The sequence below is a fragment of the Danio rerio genome, chromosome 14 (genome assembly GCF_052040795.2).
Source record: "Danio rerio strain M-AB ecotype USA chromosome 14, GRCz13ab, whole genome shotgun sequence".
Lineage (NCBI taxonomy): Eukaryota > Metazoa > Chordata > Actinopteri > Cypriniformes > Danionidae > Danio > Danio rerio.
Genome location: NC_141034.1, coordinates 2,785,839 through 2,803,180, shown reverse-complemented (window position 1 = coordinate 2,803,180; position 17,342 = coordinate 2,785,839). Strand labels below are relative to the sequence as shown.

At 36.1% G+C, this 17,342-nt stretch overlaps 23 protein-coding genes and 1 long non-coding RNA gene across 24 annotated transcripts in view; 23 read left to right on the top strand and 1 right to left on the bottom strand.

Moving 5' to 3' along the window:
* pcdh2a1 (protocadherin 2 alpha 1) overlaps positions 1 to 17,342 on the top strand; it is a 264,980-nt gene that overhangs the window by 129,389 nt on the left and 118,249 nt on the right. The gene's annotated exons all lie outside the window — the stretch shown is intronic.
* The window catches only part of pcdh2a2 (protocadherin 2 alpha 2), a 259,967-nt gene that overhangs the window by 124,376 nt on the left and 118,249 nt on the right, over positions 1 to 17,342 (top strand). The gene's annotated exons all lie outside the window — the stretch shown is intronic.
* Positions 1 to 17,342, top strand: part of pcdh2a3 (protocadherin 2 alpha 3) — a 256,777-nt gene that overhangs the window by 121,186 nt on the left and 118,249 nt on the right. The gene's annotated exons all lie outside the window — the stretch shown is intronic.
* The window catches only part of pcdh2a4 (protocadherin 2 alpha 4), a 250,948-nt gene that overhangs the window by 115,357 nt on the left and 118,249 nt on the right, over positions 1 to 17,342 (top strand).
* The window catches only part of pcdh2a5 (protocadherin 2 alpha 5), a 250,948-nt gene that overhangs the window by 115,357 nt on the left and 118,249 nt on the right, over positions 1 to 17,342 (top strand). The gene's annotated exons all lie outside the window — the stretch shown is intronic.
* Positions 1 to 17,342, top strand: part of pcdh2a7 (protocadherin 2 alpha 7) — a 244,558-nt gene that overhangs the window by 108,967 nt on the left and 118,249 nt on the right. The gene's annotated exons all lie outside the window — the stretch shown is intronic.
* The window catches only part of pcdh2a8 (protocadherin 2 alpha 8), a 241,085-nt gene that overhangs the window by 105,494 nt on the left and 118,249 nt on the right, over positions 1 to 17,342 (top strand). The gene's annotated exons all lie outside the window — the stretch shown is intronic.
* The window catches only part of pcdh2a9 (protocadherin 2 alpha 9), a 220,067-nt gene that overhangs the window by 84,476 nt on the left and 118,249 nt on the right, over positions 1 to 17,342 (top strand). The gene's annotated exons all lie outside the window — the stretch shown is intronic.
* The window catches only part of pcdh2a10 (protocadherin 2 alpha 10), a 214,655-nt gene that overhangs the window by 79,064 nt on the left and 118,249 nt on the right, over positions 1 to 17,342 (top strand). The gene's annotated exons all lie outside the window — the stretch shown is intronic.
* Positions 1 to 17,342, top strand: part of pcdh2a11 (protocadherin 2 alpha 11) — a 210,743-nt gene that overhangs the window by 75,152 nt on the left and 118,249 nt on the right. The gene's annotated exons all lie outside the window — the stretch shown is intronic.
* pcdh2a12 (protocadherin 2 alpha 12) overlaps positions 1 to 17,342 on the top strand; it is a 207,558-nt gene that overhangs the window by 71,967 nt on the left and 118,249 nt on the right. The window lies entirely within an intron of this gene.
* Positions 1 to 17,342, top strand: part of pcdh2a13 (protocadherin 2 alpha 13) — a 204,351-nt gene that overhangs the window by 68,760 nt on the left and 118,249 nt on the right. The window lies entirely within an intron of this gene.
* The window catches only part of pcdh2a14 (protocadherin 2 alpha 14), a 201,300-nt gene that overhangs the window by 65,709 nt on the left and 118,249 nt on the right, over positions 1 to 17,342 (top strand). The gene's annotated exons all lie outside the window — the stretch shown is intronic.
* Positions 1 to 17,342, top strand: part of pcdh2a15 (protocadherin 2 alpha 15) — a 198,016-nt gene that overhangs the window by 62,425 nt on the left and 118,249 nt on the right. The window lies entirely within an intron of this gene.
* pcdh2a16 (protocadherin 2 alpha 16) overlaps positions 1 to 17,342 on the top strand; it is a 192,768-nt gene that overhangs the window by 57,177 nt on the left and 118,249 nt on the right. The window lies entirely within an intron of this gene.
* pcdh2a17 (protocadherin 2 alpha 17) overlaps positions 1 to 17,342 on the top strand; it is a 189,288-nt gene that overhangs the window by 53,697 nt on the left and 118,249 nt on the right. The gene's annotated exons all lie outside the window — the stretch shown is intronic.
* The window catches only part of pcdh2a18 (protocadherin 2 alpha 18), a 184,942-nt gene that overhangs the window by 49,351 nt on the left and 118,249 nt on the right, over positions 1 to 17,342 (top strand). The gene's annotated exons all lie outside the window — the stretch shown is intronic.
* The window catches only part of pcdh2a19 (protocadherin 2 alpha 19), a 180,617-nt gene that overhangs the window by 45,026 nt on the left and 118,249 nt on the right, over positions 1 to 17,342 (top strand). The gene's annotated exons all lie outside the window — the stretch shown is intronic.
* Positions 1 to 17,342, top strand: part of pcdh2a20 (protocadherin 2 alpha 20) — a 176,289-nt gene that overhangs the window by 40,698 nt on the left and 118,249 nt on the right. The window lies entirely within an intron of this gene.
* Positions 1 to 17,342, top strand: part of pcdh2a21 (protocadherin 2 alpha 21) — a 171,860-nt gene that overhangs the window by 36,269 nt on the left and 118,249 nt on the right. The window lies entirely within an intron of this gene.
* The window catches only part of pcdh2a23 (protocadherin 2 alpha 23), a 165,765-nt gene that overhangs the window by 30,174 nt on the left and 118,249 nt on the right, over positions 1 to 17,342 (top strand). The gene's annotated exons all lie outside the window — the stretch shown is intronic.
* The window catches only part of pcdh2a24 (protocadherin 2 alpha 24), a 162,750-nt gene that overhangs the window by 27,159 nt on the left and 118,249 nt on the right, over positions 1 to 17,342 (top strand). The window lies entirely within an intron of this gene.
* Positions 1 to 17,342, top strand: part of pcdh2a26 (protocadherin 2 alpha 26) — a 153,684-nt gene that overhangs the window by 18,093 nt on the left and 118,249 nt on the right. The gene's annotated exons all lie outside the window — the stretch shown is intronic.
* On the bottom strand, positions 350 to 6,682 carry LOC147840752 (uncharacterized). Its single transcript, XR_015507192.1, has 3 exons — positions 4,704 to 6,682; positions 2,617 to 3,233; positions 350 to 1,218 (listed from the first exon to the last, which is right to left on the bottom strand). It is a non-coding gene; the product is annotated as an uncharacterized LOC147840752 (long non-coding RNA).

Below are 17,342 nucleotides of genomic sequence, written 5' to 3'. Positions count from 1 at the left end.
AGAACAAAAGCAGTTTTTAATGCAAAGGTTACACCAAATGTTGATTTAATTAAGTTAAAAGATGCTAATTAATAACTAAATCCCATGAATAGCATTAATTTTTAAAACAGCTTCACTTTAAAGCATTTGTTCCATAAGTGCTCAAACCTTTATATAATACTTGCTATGCAGGCAGGTTTCTGGAAGTGTCTTTCAAGATTAAACAAATACATACAGTCAAGTTTAAAAATTATTAATTTATATTCAGTTCCTTATAATCAACCAGCATTTTTTTTTTTAACCGGTAATGACACGGGTTTCTCCCAAAAGATCCTATGGCTGTTCAAGAGTCATCATTGTGAGAATTTATATATATATATATATCATTTGAAGTGTGTGTGTGTGTGTGTGTGTGTGTGTGTGTGTGTGTGTGTGTGTGTGTGTGTGTGTTATAATGAGTAGAATCTCAGCTTAAAATGAGGCAGACCCATGCTAGGGGAAAGGGGTCTCTCTCATGGTATCAGTGATTCTGTGCACAATTATAAATGGTCTCTGAAGACCTCAACTGTTATGTTATCTCTCCCCTGCGGTCTCTGCACATTCTGATGTATATTTAGTCATGTGAGAAATTATTCATTTATTTATTAGTGTGCCAGTCAGCATTTTACCATGTGGCTTCATTCTCGCTAGCTAGCTTCCCCTGCAATTACTTAAACAAGTGAGAACTAAACTAAACTGAGCTGAATGTATGAAACTGTTTTCAATAGCTGGAATTGTATTTGTTTTAGGATTGAAGTACTTAGCAGCATTAATAATGTTATTGCTGTTTTGGAGATCTGTTTTACATAACGTGCTTCACTTGTTGTCAATTTGGTTCGTTTTTGTCTGAGGTGTTCAGCAGTCTTATGAAGAGAGCTATATTCTATATATAAACCCTTTAATGAAAAGGTATACAAGCTATGTTCAGTGCTGTGTTGTAAAAGCTCAGGATGATGGCAAGAGAGAGAGCCTTGACGTAAAAGCATGGTGGAGGAGGAGGAACAGTGACTCATCTCCACTCATGTGTGTGTGTGTTAAGAGCAGGTTCATATATGTGTGCACTGCAGAGGCAGCAGCCATTTTGAAAGTGTTCATATTACAGAACAATAAGAGATTCTTCTATTAAATGAGGATATGGCAACCTTGGAGCTTCTATAATTATGAGTATGGCTTGTGCAGTTACTTCCATTAAAACAGGATCTCATTGTGAGTAGGGTTGTAACGGTATGAATTTTTTACGGTATGATAATCGTCTAAAACAATACCACGGTTTGACGGTTTCACGGTATACGGTATTAAATAGTAATTCTCATAGCAAAGACCCTGAAAAGAATAAGAACACGTTTTCTGACTGAACAAAGGTTTTATTTCAACAAACTTTTGAAAGAACCATTTTAATAGAACTATAGAAGTCTTTTATAAAAATAAACTGAAAAATCTCCCATTTTAATAAATTAAATTAGAAGGAATAAACAAGCAGGGTCTTTTAAGATTAGACAAAAATAAACTTAAACTGTCCTTCCTTATAAGCAGGATAAATGGGAGACCAAAAGTGCAATACCAAGTTTATGGCTGTAAACATGTATTTAAAGCGTTGTTTTTTTCAGTCTAGGTTGTGATGAAGAAATGTAAGCATGTTGAGATTTTCAGGACCTTATCTTGACCGCTGAGGTGAGAGAATGTGTCCACTTGTACAATGAACAAATAAAAAAATAATAAATAGTGTGTCAAAGTCCAATTAAACATGGTGCAAATCCTCAGTAAAAAAATAGATATAAATATTTACTATACTATAAATAGTTACATAACGAAACTAGATTCAATATGGAACATCCTTAGGTTTTATGTGCCAGCATGGATATGGTCGTCTGTGGATATGGATTTGGATATGGATGTCTGCAATGCAGACAAACAGCTGCACCTTCACCGCGTCTTTTGAAAACAGCAAGAGCAGCAGTTCGTCTTCGCTGTGTCACTGTTTTGTCATGTTTCTGTGCTGCTGTGCATGCAAAAGTACTTAGTATGAGAATTATTTCATGCAAAACTTTTTTTTTTTTTGCGTTTTATTTAGCCGCGCAGAAATGTATGCCTATCTCTCATTCCGTGTTGTTCAAAAAGCTCAGTGTTGGTCCACAAACAAATGTGAATCCTATGCTTATTGGTTGTGATATAGCGAGTTTGAACCAATCTGGGCATGGAGGAGGGACAATGCATCAATGTATTATGTCTGGTTTGTCCGGAGACACAGTGACGAGCGTTTCTTTGTCAAATCAGCGTTGTCAAATTTTGATGACGTAACCGCACTGATTCCGGAGCCTCTGAAAGTCGAATGTTATGTGATACAGCACTGGAAAGCTGAGATTCTCTTCTTTATGCCAATCTTTGAATTGTATGAATCGGATCAGCGGATCAAAAGTTATTAAACATTTAAGAGCAATACTTATTTTTAGCCGCGGGCGGCTGTCTCGGTCTTTAAGGGTTAAAACCGTTGATATGCAATTGTTCATGGTATGATAATCGTGCACGTTCAAATCGTGGTAAACCGTCATACCGGTATATTGTTACAACCCTAATTGTGAGGTAGTTTTCTGTGTTAACCTTTTGAGTGAATTACCATATATATTCAGTTCAATAACTTTTGCATAGATTATGGTGGAGACATTTTTCTTTTTATCTATGATTACAGACATGTGCAGGAACCATCAACATTAATTACAGCACGCTAGACCACACACAACCTAAAAGGTACACTTTCAAATTTGAGTTTATAAAAAAAAATATACAAAAAGCGCCTCTTTTTTAGGTGTTTATTATAACACAGACAACTTATACAGATATTTTAAACACTTTCAGTAGTGTTTTATTAAATTTAAAGGGTTTTCTCTTTAAAATGATACCAAAGTTTTGCATTTACACCTCTGCATGTGGATTTGGGAAGCTTTAAAATTTGGGTTGGCAAAATCCAGGCGGAAATCCCAAAATAGCACTGGGGTTTAAGGGGTTAAGTAACATTGTATTTTTAATGGGCATGCCAAAAAAGGAGTAAATACTGTAGATGTAAAACAAATTTACAAGTTAAAAAATCGTTGCAAAAGATTTGAATAAAGTATCAAAGTAAATATTGTGCAATTTGAATTAAATAATAAATACTTCTGTTCTGATTATATAGTAGGAAAATAACCATTTAACCAATGAAAACATTACGTCAGTCAAAACTGATGAACAAATGATACAGTGGAAGTAAAGGACTGGACACAGAAACTGTAACGCCTAATTTAACACAATGCGTGAAGTTGTGGACGTATAGCAGGAGCAAATACAAGCACCAGGGGCCTCATGTACGAAGACTTGCGTGGAAATCATACAAAAACATTGCGTACGCACAAAGCTGTAAATGTGCGTACGCAGAAAAAAATTCTGATGTATGAAACACTGCGTACGCCGAATCCCACGCATATTCTTTTGTACATCCGAATAAACGTGAAACTGAGCGCAACATGCACGAGCACAAAACCCAGCCTGATCTCACGAGAAAACGTAAGTATTTTACGTTTTGCCAGTTTAGTGGCTAATTCGTACGAGTTCAGTCGTACGAAATGGTACGATTTTAAAAAGGAGGCGTGGCACCTGACCCCACCCCTAACCCCAACCGTCATTGGGGAATGAGCAAATCGTACCAAATTGTACGAATTAGATCGTACGAATTCATACGAATTAACCACTAAATGAAAAAGTTACGAATTGCCGTGAGATTGTGTTGCAAAACCCCTCCCTGCCTCCTCCCCCGTATGAATATGCTAATTACTCTACTTTGGAAAAACCCAACGAAAAAGCAAAGGCAAAAGCAAGCAAGAAGACAAACTTTGAACAGAATGTGAATTGGAGGTGCTGCTTTCGGAGGTAGATCGGAGAAAAGCGGTGTTATTTGCAAGTTTGTTCTCTGGAATAAACAACAAAAATAAAAAATAGAGTGGGAGAGTTTAGCTGATGCGGTTAACACAGTTGGGTCTGAACATCGCACTGAGTGACTTATAAAAGAAATAGTGTGGTTTATAGGTGTAAAATGTTGTAGTACTTAACAGTCTCAGTGGTGCAGCTTTTAAGACGCATGTCAACATGTTTTGACACGTTCGAGCATGAACTCGGTTCGAATCCAGCATCTGATGAACTCTTTCTTCTTTTTTCCCATCAGATATTTGCAACTATTTATCACGAGAAAGACAAGTAGGAATCATTAATAAGTCTGTGCATCATATTTTATTTGCACATTTATTAAATGGAAATGTTTCTGATTCACGCATGCAAATTCATCTTCAGATAGTGCCTTTATAGCAATGTGCGAGCAGTAGATCGCTCAGATTACATTGGGAAAACAGGCGACTGCTGCAAATTGTGCTTTAATGTTTAGCTGGTCAACTGTATGGAAACCTTATTTACCTGCTAGATGAACCCGTCTCATACAGCTGCCATTGCAAGGCTCAGACACTTTGTAGAGAGGAATTTAACACAACTGCCTCTAGGAGTCGCCAATGGAAATAAAACAGACGCGCACAAAAATGTGCGTACGCCTGCCATAAAGCTGCCATGGAGCTGCGCACATTCCCACATTTAGTTCATCGTTAGTAAATCCAAACGTGAGCGATTCTGAGCGTGAAACCTGGCGTACGCAAAGTTTTTGTGCGTACGCAGCGTTGATACATGAGGCCCCAGATGTGTGTCTTACATAAAATATTTATTCTATTTTTATTTTTCCCCCCTTTTAAATACAGATCATTTAATGTGCTGTGCACCACTCTCTGTATTATGCTGCCTGAATAAGCTTTTAAATTTGGGTAGGCAAAATCCAGGCGGAAATCCCAAAATAGCAGCAGAGTTTAACTGTTTAGGGGTAAATTTTGAAGCACATCCCCTTCACACACTGTTTAAAGGGCAAATGGAAAAGGGTACAAAAATAAAATTGCGATCAGCTCTTAATCATGCATCTTCTGCTTCTTGAGATTTAAAACATCTCACTTGCGCAGACTCATATGCAGGTATGATGCTATAAATCACATATATACTTGCTTGAAATCTACCAAACCTTGTGTGAAGGCATCCTCTGCGTTCAGGGTGAAATATGTGCAGTGCCTTCGTGTTTTTCTCCAGTGTTGCTTTACTGTAAATAAATCAGACAGTCTGCTTTGTAGTTTTCCAGCCAGTGTTTCTGTTCTCACCTTTTTTTTTAGCAGAGTGACTTTTTTCCAGTGAGAGCTGTTCTTTTGGGGACCATTAAAGCAGAAGCTTTTAATGTCGCTGTGAATTTAAGAGCGTGCTTGAGTCCGAACAGCATCCTTGCATCCCTCACACATGAACACACACACACACACAGACATTTGCCTGGAAGATGTAGGCCAGCGCGATGTGAATAATTTAGTCTGTTCACTGACTTCAGCTTAAATATGGCTGAATTCTCTCTCTTTTTAAAAAAAGGGGGTTTATGTGGATAACCTTGCAAACTGCGTGGTGCATCTCTTTATTTATTTAGTAGTGTTTATTTATTAGTTTAATTGTTCTGTTGGTTTTGCAATGCATTATTTGGCTGCCTAACATTAAAAGCTTACATAATACACATGCACAAATCTGATTATGTGCTTCTCTTTCTTTTTAATGCGATTGTTTGTGTGTATAATGTGCTTAATAGTTGGCCGATTGTTCAGAATTGAAAGAAAATGAAAATAAATGGCAAGTTTTGACAGAATTTACTGGTGGTTCTGTTAATGTTTAATGTAGTAATTCAGCTTCAGTGGATTAAACATGGTATTATTTATTGTTATACTCACTGAAATTATTATTATAAACAGCCAAAATATTTTAAATGAACAAAAAAGGCGTATAATGTGCAGTTTTAGTTGATTCATTGCATAATTTCTGCACAAATCTGCCATGTCCACATTGCAGCCTATACATGTTTGCTGGTTATTTTTAGTTTTGAGAATGATGATGGTTGGCATGCAGGTGTTTGTGTCTGTGTGTGTGTGTGTGTGTGTGTGTTTGCTCTCTAGACATAGTCTCTCTAATGTGTGTGTGTGTGTGTGTGTGCTCATTAGACCTGAGAGTGATTCCAGCCATATCCTTCTGCAGCTGCTGCCTCTGAAAGAGAGCCGTGTCTGTCTATGCCAGCCGTGAAAGACATTCAGATTAGCTCAGGTTTTACATCGCTGTCTGATTTCCGATCATTTGTTATCTTCTTCCCTTTTCCCTTTACTTCGTTCCTGTTTTCATTTGATCTCTGTGCTGTTCTTTTATTTTTACCTTGGATCAGTTAATTTCTTCCTTCTCATTGTTCTCATTGTAATATTCTTACAGTATTTCTACTCGCTTCCCGTCTATGATACAGTTAATATATTTATACGCTATTTATTTGAGGATAGAAAGGTAGAATAAATGTTTGATGCATACATTTCTTTTTCATCAAATGTTTAATTAATGAAAATGAATTAATGAAATGTTTAATTTGCTAATTGTATGTTTAATGGCATAGTTCACCCAAAAATAAAAATTACCTCATAATTATTCTCCCGAGTGTGGTGTAGTTTTAAACCTTTGAGTTTCTTTGTTTTGTTGAACAAAAAAGAAGATAGTTTGAAAAATGTTGGTTGCTGGCACCTATTGTCCTCTATAGTAGAAAAAAATGAAAGTTTTATTCTTCACAATAAGAACAAAAATAAGATACTTTGAAGAATGTTGGTTGTGGGCCCCCAATGACTTTTATATTTGTTTTCCTATGGCTCAAAATGTCACTTTTCTTTTTAATCAAAAGTTTAATTATTTTTTGCTAAATGTATGTTTAAAGGCATAGTTCATCCAAAAATTACCTTATAATATTCTCCCGAGTGTGGTGTAGTTTTAAACCTTTGAGTTTCTTTGTTTTGTTGAACAAAAAAGAAGATAGTTTGAAAAATGTTGGTTGCTGGCACCTATTGTCCTCTATAGTAGAAAAAAATGAAAGTTTTATTCTTCACAATAAGAACAAAAATAAGATACTTTGAAGAATGTTGGTTGTGGGCCCCCAATGACTTTTATATTTGTTTTCCTATGGCTCAAAATGTCACTTTTCTTTTTAATCAAAAGTTTAATTATTTTTTGCTAAATGTATGTTTAAAGGCATAGTTCATCCAAAAATTACCTTATAATATTCTCCCGAGTGTGGTGTAGTTTTAAACCTTTGAGTTTCTTTGTTTTGTTGAACAAAAAGAAGATAGTTTGAAGAATGTTGGTTGTTGGCCCCCAATGAATTCCATATTCGTTTTCCTACAATGGATATCAATGGGTGCCAACAACCAATATAATTCAAAATAAAAACAAAAATAAAATATTTTGAAGAATGTTGGTTATGGGCTTCCTATGACTTTCATATTTGTTTTCCAACCAGGGATATTAACGGATGCCAGCAACCAACATAATTCAAAATAAAAACAAAAATAAGATACTTTGAAGAATGTTGGTTGCTGGTCTAACTGTGGCCAGCTGAAGTGCTGTGCAGGTAAACTGGCACCCAATGACTTCCATATTTTTATCCTATTATAGAAGTCAATGGGTACCAGCAACCAACATTCTTTAAAATATCTTGTTTTTGTTCAACAGGACAAAGAAACTGAAAGGGTCATTGGGTGCTGTCATTTTTCAGAATGTGTTATTTTGTGTTAAACAGAACATTAAGCATGCTTGTTACAAGTGAAAGGAGAGTAAATGACCACAGAATTTAATCATGTAATGCAAAATGTTACACTCTAAAAAATGCTAAGTTGTAGTAACCCAATGCTGGGTCAAATTTGGACAGACTCAACAGCTAGTTTAAAAATAATTATTTAAATTTAATTGAAGAAATCAACCCAAAATTATGTTTCTCCATATTTGATCCAACATTAGATTAATGGAACCAAGCATTTTTTTAGAGTGTATGTTAAACATTTATGTTTTGACCATATAGTGCGACTACAAACTTATATTATCAGCAAAAAAAGTGCAGTGTTGCAGTACCCTTAAGGACCCTTATATTATATTTTCACCTGGTGTGTGCCTCTAGAACCTTATAGAAACTACATAGACACATAACTACAGTTGAAGTCAGAATTATTTGCCCCCCTTTGAATGTATTTTTATTTTTTTTAAATATTTCACAAATGATGTTTAACAGAGCAAGGACATTTTCACAGTATGTCTGATAATATTTTTTCTTGGAGAAAGTCTTATTTGTTTTGTTTAAGCTCTTTTTTTTTTACTTTTTCGACAGAACAAACCATCGTTATACAATAACTTGCCTAATTACTCTAACCTGCCTAGTTAACCTAATTACCCTAGTTAAGCCTTTAAATGTCACTTTAAGCTGTATAGAAGTGTCTTGAAAAATATCTAGTCAAAATAAATCAGTTATTAGAGATGAGTTATTAAAACTATTATGTTTAGAAATGTGTTGGAAAAAATCTGCTCTCCGTTAAACCGAAATTGGGGAAAAAATAAACATGGGGGCAAATAATTCTGACTTCAACTATATGTAAATAAGATACAAAGATTTGACCTTTTAAGAGTGTTTTCCCACGGTGTTAAGATGTTTGACTCTTGAAAGTACAGTGTAAAATATTCATACAGTTTTCCCCTTTTATTTCCTCTTTGAATTGCATTATGAGATCTTAATCTTTCATTTCTTCCCACAAATTGTAACCATGAATTTTTAAAAATTGACTTAACATTAACATGTTTAATAGTATAAAGTGATATGTTGTCTGGGCATCATGGTGGCGCAGTGGGTTGCACAATCGCCTTACAGCAAGAAGATCGCTGATTCAAGCCCCAGCTGGGTCCATTGGGATTTCTGTGTAGAGTTTGCATGTTCTCCCCGTGTTGGGTTTCCTCTGGGTGCTCTGTTTTCCAGACCAAACACATGTGCTACAGGTGAATTGAATCATCTAAATTGGCCGTAGTGTATGTGTGTGAATGCAAGAGTGAATGGGTGTTTCCCAGTGTTGGGTTGCAGCTAGAAGGGCATCCGCTGCGTAAAACATATGCTGGATAAGTTGGCGCTTCATTCCGCTGTGGCGACCCCTGATTAATAAAGGGACTAAGCCACGAAGAAAATGAATAAATGATAAATTGTCTAGGTTGGTGTTGTATATTATGCGATAATAACCTTGTAATAAACTGAGTATTTTCTGTTAATTTTCAGACCTATTTCTCAATATATTTTTTCTTATGCATTTTATTATTTCAAACTACTAAAATGTAAAAAGTCTCTTTGTTAAACTGTAGAGATAAATTTACAACATCAAAAGTGAACAAAGCAGAGATTACCATCCCATAATGCAATTCACAACCATAAATAAATGGAAAACGGATGTGTTTTTGCTTTCTGACATTGTAAATGCTCCATACTCTGCCTCTTCCATAATCATTATAATATGAATGCAGATGATAAACCTGTAATGGTTTGTTAGTATTGTCGTGTGTGGCGGTGCTAGCCTTGTCATTGCCAGTGAATTGGATGGTCAGTGACCTTTACTGAAGGTAATCAGAGCAGTGGCTGTAATGTTGGCTTGTATGAGGTTGACAGTGAGGTTAAGTCGTTGTCCTGCGTGCGGGTTCAGCAGGACATGATCTCTTTTTCTATTTTATTTGATCGGTTTGAAGCGCAAAGCTTGGAAAGAGGCTTTTTATGCTCTGTGAATTTAATTTCCTTTAAAGCTCAGTGACAAAGTCCCCAGGCCCATGGGGATATGTGAAAATGATTTAGAAAAACAGGACATTACCTTACATCAGGAAATTTTCAGGACATTTTTGAGTATTGTAAATTTGCTATAATTGCTATAAAGTTGCACAGATCAATCTGTCTCTGTCTATTCTATAGTTTCCAATCTATATTTGTATATAAATACACTTTCTTTTTTTCATCTGCACCAATGCCCGTGGAAATTTCCTCCCATGCTGTTTCCTTAACCCGCAAGTCTTTATTTTACAAATAATATAGACCCTAAAGAACTGCATACCTCTCAAGCTCTATGAAAAGCGCCATTCTTGTCTTTTAAGGTCCACTTGGTCAGAAGACAGTCGCCTGTGGTGTCATGTATTTTTGTATTTGATTGTCAGGATGATGTAGGTCAATATAGTTGTAATAATATTTAAACAATACATTTATAATGATATTTACACATGATCAAACTAGCGTGCAACTTAAGCGAAACTAATACTAAAATTGTTTTAAATTTGGTTTTGTAGTTCAGGGCCAAGTAAATTGTAAGGAAGGATCCATTTGTATATTATTTGTATATTTGTACAGAGTTTAATAACAATACGCACACAGATGTTAAGCGTGTGCGAACTCACATCAAACACAGTTGTAGTTAGTCGAAGGGCTGGCGGCAGGCAAACACAAGGTGAGTATTCAGGCATGGGTCAAAGGCAGGCAGTGAGGATCAAAGTCGGTGAACAGGCTAAAGTTCAGGGCAGGCAATACAAGGTCGAGATACAGTCCAGGGTTATCAACGGGAAAGCAGGCAAGGATCAGAAACGCTCAGTAGTGTTAGCCGGGGCAGAACAAGACTTCGCACTGAAGCAGCGTGTGTGTGCTGCTTATATGGGTGAGCTGAGTGATTGGGAATCGTGCTGCAGGTGTATGTGCTAATCAGTCAGTGGGAATGACGTAATGTTAAAAGTCCGGTGATGATGACCTCTGCTGGCCAGCGAGGGAATGACTGGGACCGAGCCGGTAACATAAATATTTGTTGCCGTTTTAATTAATTTAAGTTCATTTGATTGAATATAAAACAATCAGTGGATATTATTGATGCTTTGATTGGGTAAATTTGCTCAATTTGACCATTTACTTTTGTATTTGCAGTGGCGATTTTTTTCTATTGACGTCAGTTAGACGACTTCAGCCACAATATTCTTAACCGTTCCCATGTTACAGTTAGTTTGCTAAGGGGAATGATACGCAAAAGGAAAGCAATGCTATATCTGTCTTCTTGCTGATACTTATTTTAGGCATCATCAAGAAGACCATTTCATTCATTCTGTCAGTCTAATAATGAGCACTGACAGATCATGTGTAGAGTGTATGAGCTGAAGCACTGAAGCAGCGTGTGTGTGCTGCTTATATGGGTGAGCTGAGTGATTGGGAATCGTGCTGCAGGTGTATGTGCTAATCAGTCAGTGGGAATGACGTAATGTTAATAGTCCGGTGATGATGACCTCTGCTGGCCAGCGAGGGGAATGACTGGGACCGAGCCGGTGACATAAATATTCGTTGCCGTTTTAATTAATTTAAGTTCATTTGATTGAATATAAAAAAATCAGTGGATATTATTGATGCTTTGATTGGGTAAAATTGCTACTTTTTACTGTTATTCAATGTGTTTTGGGTCATTATCAATGCACAGTCACTTTAATTGAGCGTGAGCAGCGACAAAAATAGACCCAGCGCCGAAACTATCGCAGCACTGCTGCTTCAGCACCACTCATGCTGCTTCTGCTTGCAGTATGAAAGCTCTAATCTCTTAACATGAATGCCGAAACAGTTTTTCAGTTTATTCATGACAATCTGCATTTTTATACTGCTATTATTATTAAATGTATTATTTATTATATGCATATTCATATTTGTTTTAATAAAAACAAGTTTAGATTTGTCCACCTGTCGGGTTTTGGGGTCCCACTTTATATTAGGTGTCCTAAACTACTATGTACTTACATAAAAAATAAATACAATGTACTTACTGTGTTTATAATGTATTTGAGAACACTTGTGGTGCTTTTGAGTTGGGATAGAGGTCGGGTTATGGACAGGTTTGGTGGCATGGATAGGTTTAAGGGTGGGTTCAGGTGTAAGGGATGATCAACAGTGTATTTACAAACGTAAATACAAAAGTTAATTACAGATGTAATTACATACATGTATTTAATCAAGAATAAGTACACAGCAAATACATGTATTTACATAATAAGTACATTGTAACAAACTATTTATTCTTGTGTAAGTACATATTAGTTAAGGCCACTTAAAATAAAGTGGGACCGGTTTTGGAGACGTCTGCATTAGCATACAGACTTGCTCTTTATCCTTGCGCTGCAGATGCTCTGTTTAACTGTTTTTTCGCTAGTGAAGCGTTCAGTTTTTACACTTACAACGTCCGCCATGTAAACAGCAAATGCACCACGGCGTGACAAACCTGACTCTTAAAGGGATTGTGAGATAACAAAACATAAAAACACACCCATAACTCATTGGGAGATTAAGCACAACCCTGTTAGACCATGCACCAGGGCGCAGAGCGTATTTTTCCACCCTTAAATAGCAAAATTGGATTCGGACATGGCTTTAATTTTTTGTGCACCATGCGCTTTAGACTTTGCGTCTTGATTGTTATAATAGAGCCCTTAGATGGATTTTTTTTTAACAATATATACATTGTATTTAGTGTATTTAGTGGTGTTCAAATGCATGATGCCTAAATACTTTCACCCTAATAGTACAAACAATGCTTACTAATTAATCTGTGCAAGTTAATCCAATTAAATAATTGTTTTGGTCATCTTTAATCAAATGACTGCTCATTTTGACCATTTACTTTTGTATTTACAGTGGCGATTCTTCTCTATTGATGTCAGTTTGACGACTTCAGCCACAGTATTCTGAACCGTTCCCATGTTACAGTTAGTTTGCTATGAGGGAATGATACACAAAAGGAAAGCAATGCTATATCTGTCTTCTTGCTGATACTTATTTTAGGCATCATCAAGAAGACCATTTCATTCATTCTGTCAGTCTAATAATGAGCACTGACAGGTCATGTGTAGAGTGCCTGAGCTGTCATTAGGGAAAACACAACTTAACTGTGACCTTCCAGCTAATACAATCACTCTGTCGCACACAATGATTGTCAATATTATAACTTCGACTTTAAAATTGTGTCAGAACCACGACCAGATTATGCATCTCAGGTGTTTTTTGAGGTTAATCTGGTCCAGCACGCTTGCCGTAGACGCGGCTGTGTTGTTGATGTGTGCTGTTGGATTAGGCCTGTCAGCACAACCAGGGAGACGATGATCCAACTACAAGCTTCCTAATGGGATTACAGAGGAAAGTCATCAGCTTTACACAGGTCTGAAGAGCAAAAGAACTTTACCCAGCGTGCTAAAGACCTGTCATTCACTCATACACACACACATACATATACACACAATGCTAAAGTCCAATGGGAGCCACTGACAACTGTAACAGTTCCTCCATTCACTTTCTCCCACTAGCTAATTTGGTTCTCACACTGTGTATCTTGTTTCGCTCTCACTCGCTCTCTCCACCTTTTAATCCCTGTTTAATTTCCCCTTATCTTCCTCCCTCACTAACCCCATTCTTTCAAGCTGCTGTTTTTTTCTCCTCCCTCCTACTTTTGACAGTGGTCTGCTCTCTCTCTTTCTCTTCTCCTTTAGCTGTTCTGCTCCATTTTTAGCACGCTGCTAGTTGTGCATTTCACTGCCTCTCTCCCTCTCTTTCTGGCACTGGATGTTCCTTTGTCTTTATATCTACATTAAAACTCTAAGAAGAACAGGGATTCATATTTATAAAGGATTAGTGTTGTCAGAAATATCTGTAAATATAAATACTGAAATATTTAAAATGGTGCAATCTTGCTTTTAGGTTAGTATCGGTATTGGCTTAGCTTTCCGTTCCCAACGGGTAGGCGTGCCACCATATCTCTTTGTTGTTGCATGATGTATTGCACCCAAATATATTGCGATAAACAATATTATTGTCATTTTAAAACTATTTAATGCCACTTTTTTAATGCTAGAATGACAATATAATATCATCACAATGCAAGTACACTTCCTGTGTTGGCGTGGGTTTCCTCCGGTTGCTCCGGTTTCCCCCACAGTCCAAAGACATGCGCTGTAGGTGAATTGAATAAGCTAAATTGGCGGTAGTGTATGTGTGTGAAAAAGTGTGCATGGGTGTTTGGTTGCAGTTGGAAGGGCATCCGCTGTGTAAAATATATGCTGGATAAGTTGGCGGTTCATTCCGTTGTGGCGACCCCTGATTAATAAAGGGACTAAGCCGAAAAGAAAATGAACGAACATCGTGATAATTTGTTTGGCAATATCACTCAGTCCTAGTGACAACAACAGTAAAAGATTTGTTTTTTGATTTGTTGTTGATGTCTGGTCAGCTCTGGGCTGAATTTAGGAAAAAGCAGTGAGAAAATGCACAAGATGCACTGCTAGAATTAAATATGCACACTGTAAAAAAAATATCTGTTCATTAACATTTGCCATATTTCATGATTCACAGGTGTTACGTATTTAGTTATGGTGATGAACTGCATTATGGGATATTGATATCTGCTCTGTCGACTTCTGATGTTGAAAAAATTCAGCCCTGCGGCTTAACAAAGTGACTTTTATTCACATTATATATTGTATAAAAAAATAATGCACACACTGTAAAAATATATTAGTTCATTAACAAGCTTTTGTATTGTGTGGTTCATACAGTTGAAGTCAGAATTAATAGCCCATCTTTGATTTTTTTTTCTTCTCTTTTTTAAATATTTCCCAATGATGTTTAACAGAGCAAGGAAATGTTCACAGTATGTCTGATAATATTTTTTCTTCTGGAGAAAGTCTTTTTTGTTTTATTTTGGTTAGAATAAAAGCAGTTTTTAATTTTTAAAGAACCATTTTAAGGTCAATAATATTAACCCCTTCAAGCTTAATTTTATTTTCCCATAGTCTACAGAACAAACCATCGTTATTCAATAACTTGCCTAATTCCCCTAACCTGCCTAGTTAACCTAATTACCTAGTTCAGCCTTTAAATGTCACTTTAAGCTGTACAAAAGTGTCTTAAAAAATATCTAGTCAAATATTAATCACTGTCATCATGACAAAGAGAAAATAAATCAGTTATTAAACTTTAGTTATTAGCCAGGTTTTTTTTCTGGAGGAGATTTTCCTAGTTCCCTGGATTCCCTTGTATTGATGGCGAGCCTCCCACGTTGACCTGGTAAATTGTGAAGTACACATATTTCAGTTTATCCTCATTTCACCGGATAAAGTAAGAATTTGCCAAAAAGTTAATTCCTTTATTGGACTGCGATTTTGAATACAGCTGTAAGGACTGATTTTCTTGAAGGGAAAAAACAGAACGTTATCTGAATTGAACTGATTTCACCAATTTCAGAGTGAACAACGACACTGATTTATTTGTGTTATTTTATGGTTTCTTTTGTTTTCACTTGAATTCATTTATTGTGATTTATTGTGATTTTATGATAATTTTAAAGTGGGTGCACCCTGGGGATTGTGTATAAATAGTTATGTTACTGATGTAAGTATTGTTTAGTAAGAAAAATACGAAAAGGAAATAAATCATACAATCTAAAGTAAAATTACTTTTGTATTTAAAACATTCAGTTTGTGTTTGGTTATTGCTCAGTTTCACCCCCACCTCCTTTTACTTACCTTGTAGTCTTCTGGTTTAATTGTCTGGTCCAATAATAAATAAATAAATAGTACACATGTTACATTTAGAATTTTTTTCTCTCCGTTAAACAGAAATTGGGGATAAAATAAACAAGTGGTCTAATAATTTAGGGGGGCTAATAACTCTGACTTCAACTGTATACATATATAATTTGCATTTATTTATGGTTATGATGCATAATGCATTGCATTATGGGATGCTGATCTTTGATGTTGAAAATTCAACCCTGCAGCTTAACAAAGTGACTTTTATTTACACTTTAGTAGTTTACATACACTATAAAAAATCTCTAACAAGTTTTATATTTTGTGTTTTTCGATTTCCTTTTTTTTAATGGTCATGACTCGTGAATTGCATTATGGGACTTTTTATCTCTGCTGTCGACTTTTGATGTTTAACAAAGTGATTTTTTTATTGACATTACAGCCTCCTGAGCCTACCAGTAGGCACAGAAGGCCCCTATACTCAGCTGATAACCACTAATAATGGTCATTTAATCGAGTGATGACATTCGGCTGGATTATCTGGCCTACGGAATAATCTCAATCAATATAATTGTTTGTTTTTTTTCCCAAATTGAGTTATCTGGTGAAATAATTATATTCATATCACTATAAATATAGCAGAAAAACAACATATCACAATGTCAGATATTTTCAATATCATGCAGCCCTACTGAGCAATGTATGTGCTGTGTGTATTATTAACCCATACTTAGTAAAATATGCATTGTTTATTTTCCTTTGTGTGTTTGTTTTCAGCGGTATACAGTAGGTCTCCTTTTGGAAAGGTCTATCTGTCTCTCAGCATAGCTGGGTCTTGATCTCACTTGTGTTAACAAAAGTAAAATACTAACCATCTCCTCCTTTGTCTCTTTTTGTGTTTACCACGCTCTTCCCTGCGTTTGCTGAACTCCCAGAGCACGCTCAAGGTAAGACCATTTTTACAAATGGGATAGTAGATGGAAAGTGTTTTTAAAAAGTTTCTCCCAAAACACTTTACACGAATCGGATTCTGAAGCTCTTGATAATGCATGAGACCAAGTGAAACACTTAAGCTTTAATGAGGAGAGTGAAATATGATGTTCAGCCTGTGATGGTTATATATTCAGCTGGTTTAATATAGTACTTTAGTAACACCGGCTTCTGTTTCGCTCCACTTCAAATGTCCCGTACGCGTTCTTGCTGATGTCATTCTGCAGTATCCCAATACTCACCCCTGCATCTATCCATCCTCTCGCATGCACATTAACATTTACACAGTGACTCACACACAAAACACGCACCACAGGGGATGTAGATGAATTATATTTTTCTCAGTGTGAATAATTAGGTCGCAGGCATAGGGAATAGGTGGATTATGTTTTCATAGCAGTTTTGCAGGTTAATGGATTAGAGCGAGAATAGGGGTCACATATGTTTCTCGCGACAGCAGGACACTAGATTACTACAATGCAATAGTTTTACAGCCTATATGCTATTGATGGCCACGATGTTATGAATGTGGATATGAATCATTGTGAAGTCCTTAAGATATGTTATTTTGTGTTTATATACACATTTAATGCCTTTTATTTTTGCCAAACACTGCACAATTATACTATACTTTGGTCTGTATTTTAAATGTTTTAATAAATAATAATAATAATAATAATAATTAATTAATTAAAAGGAAAACCAACAAGACAGAAGGTCATGTAAGTGTTTGTGATTGCACAACTACTACACTCGCCGGCCACTTTATTAGGTACACCTTACGAGAACCGGGTTGCCTTTAGAACTGCTTTAATCCTTCATGTCAGAGATTCAAC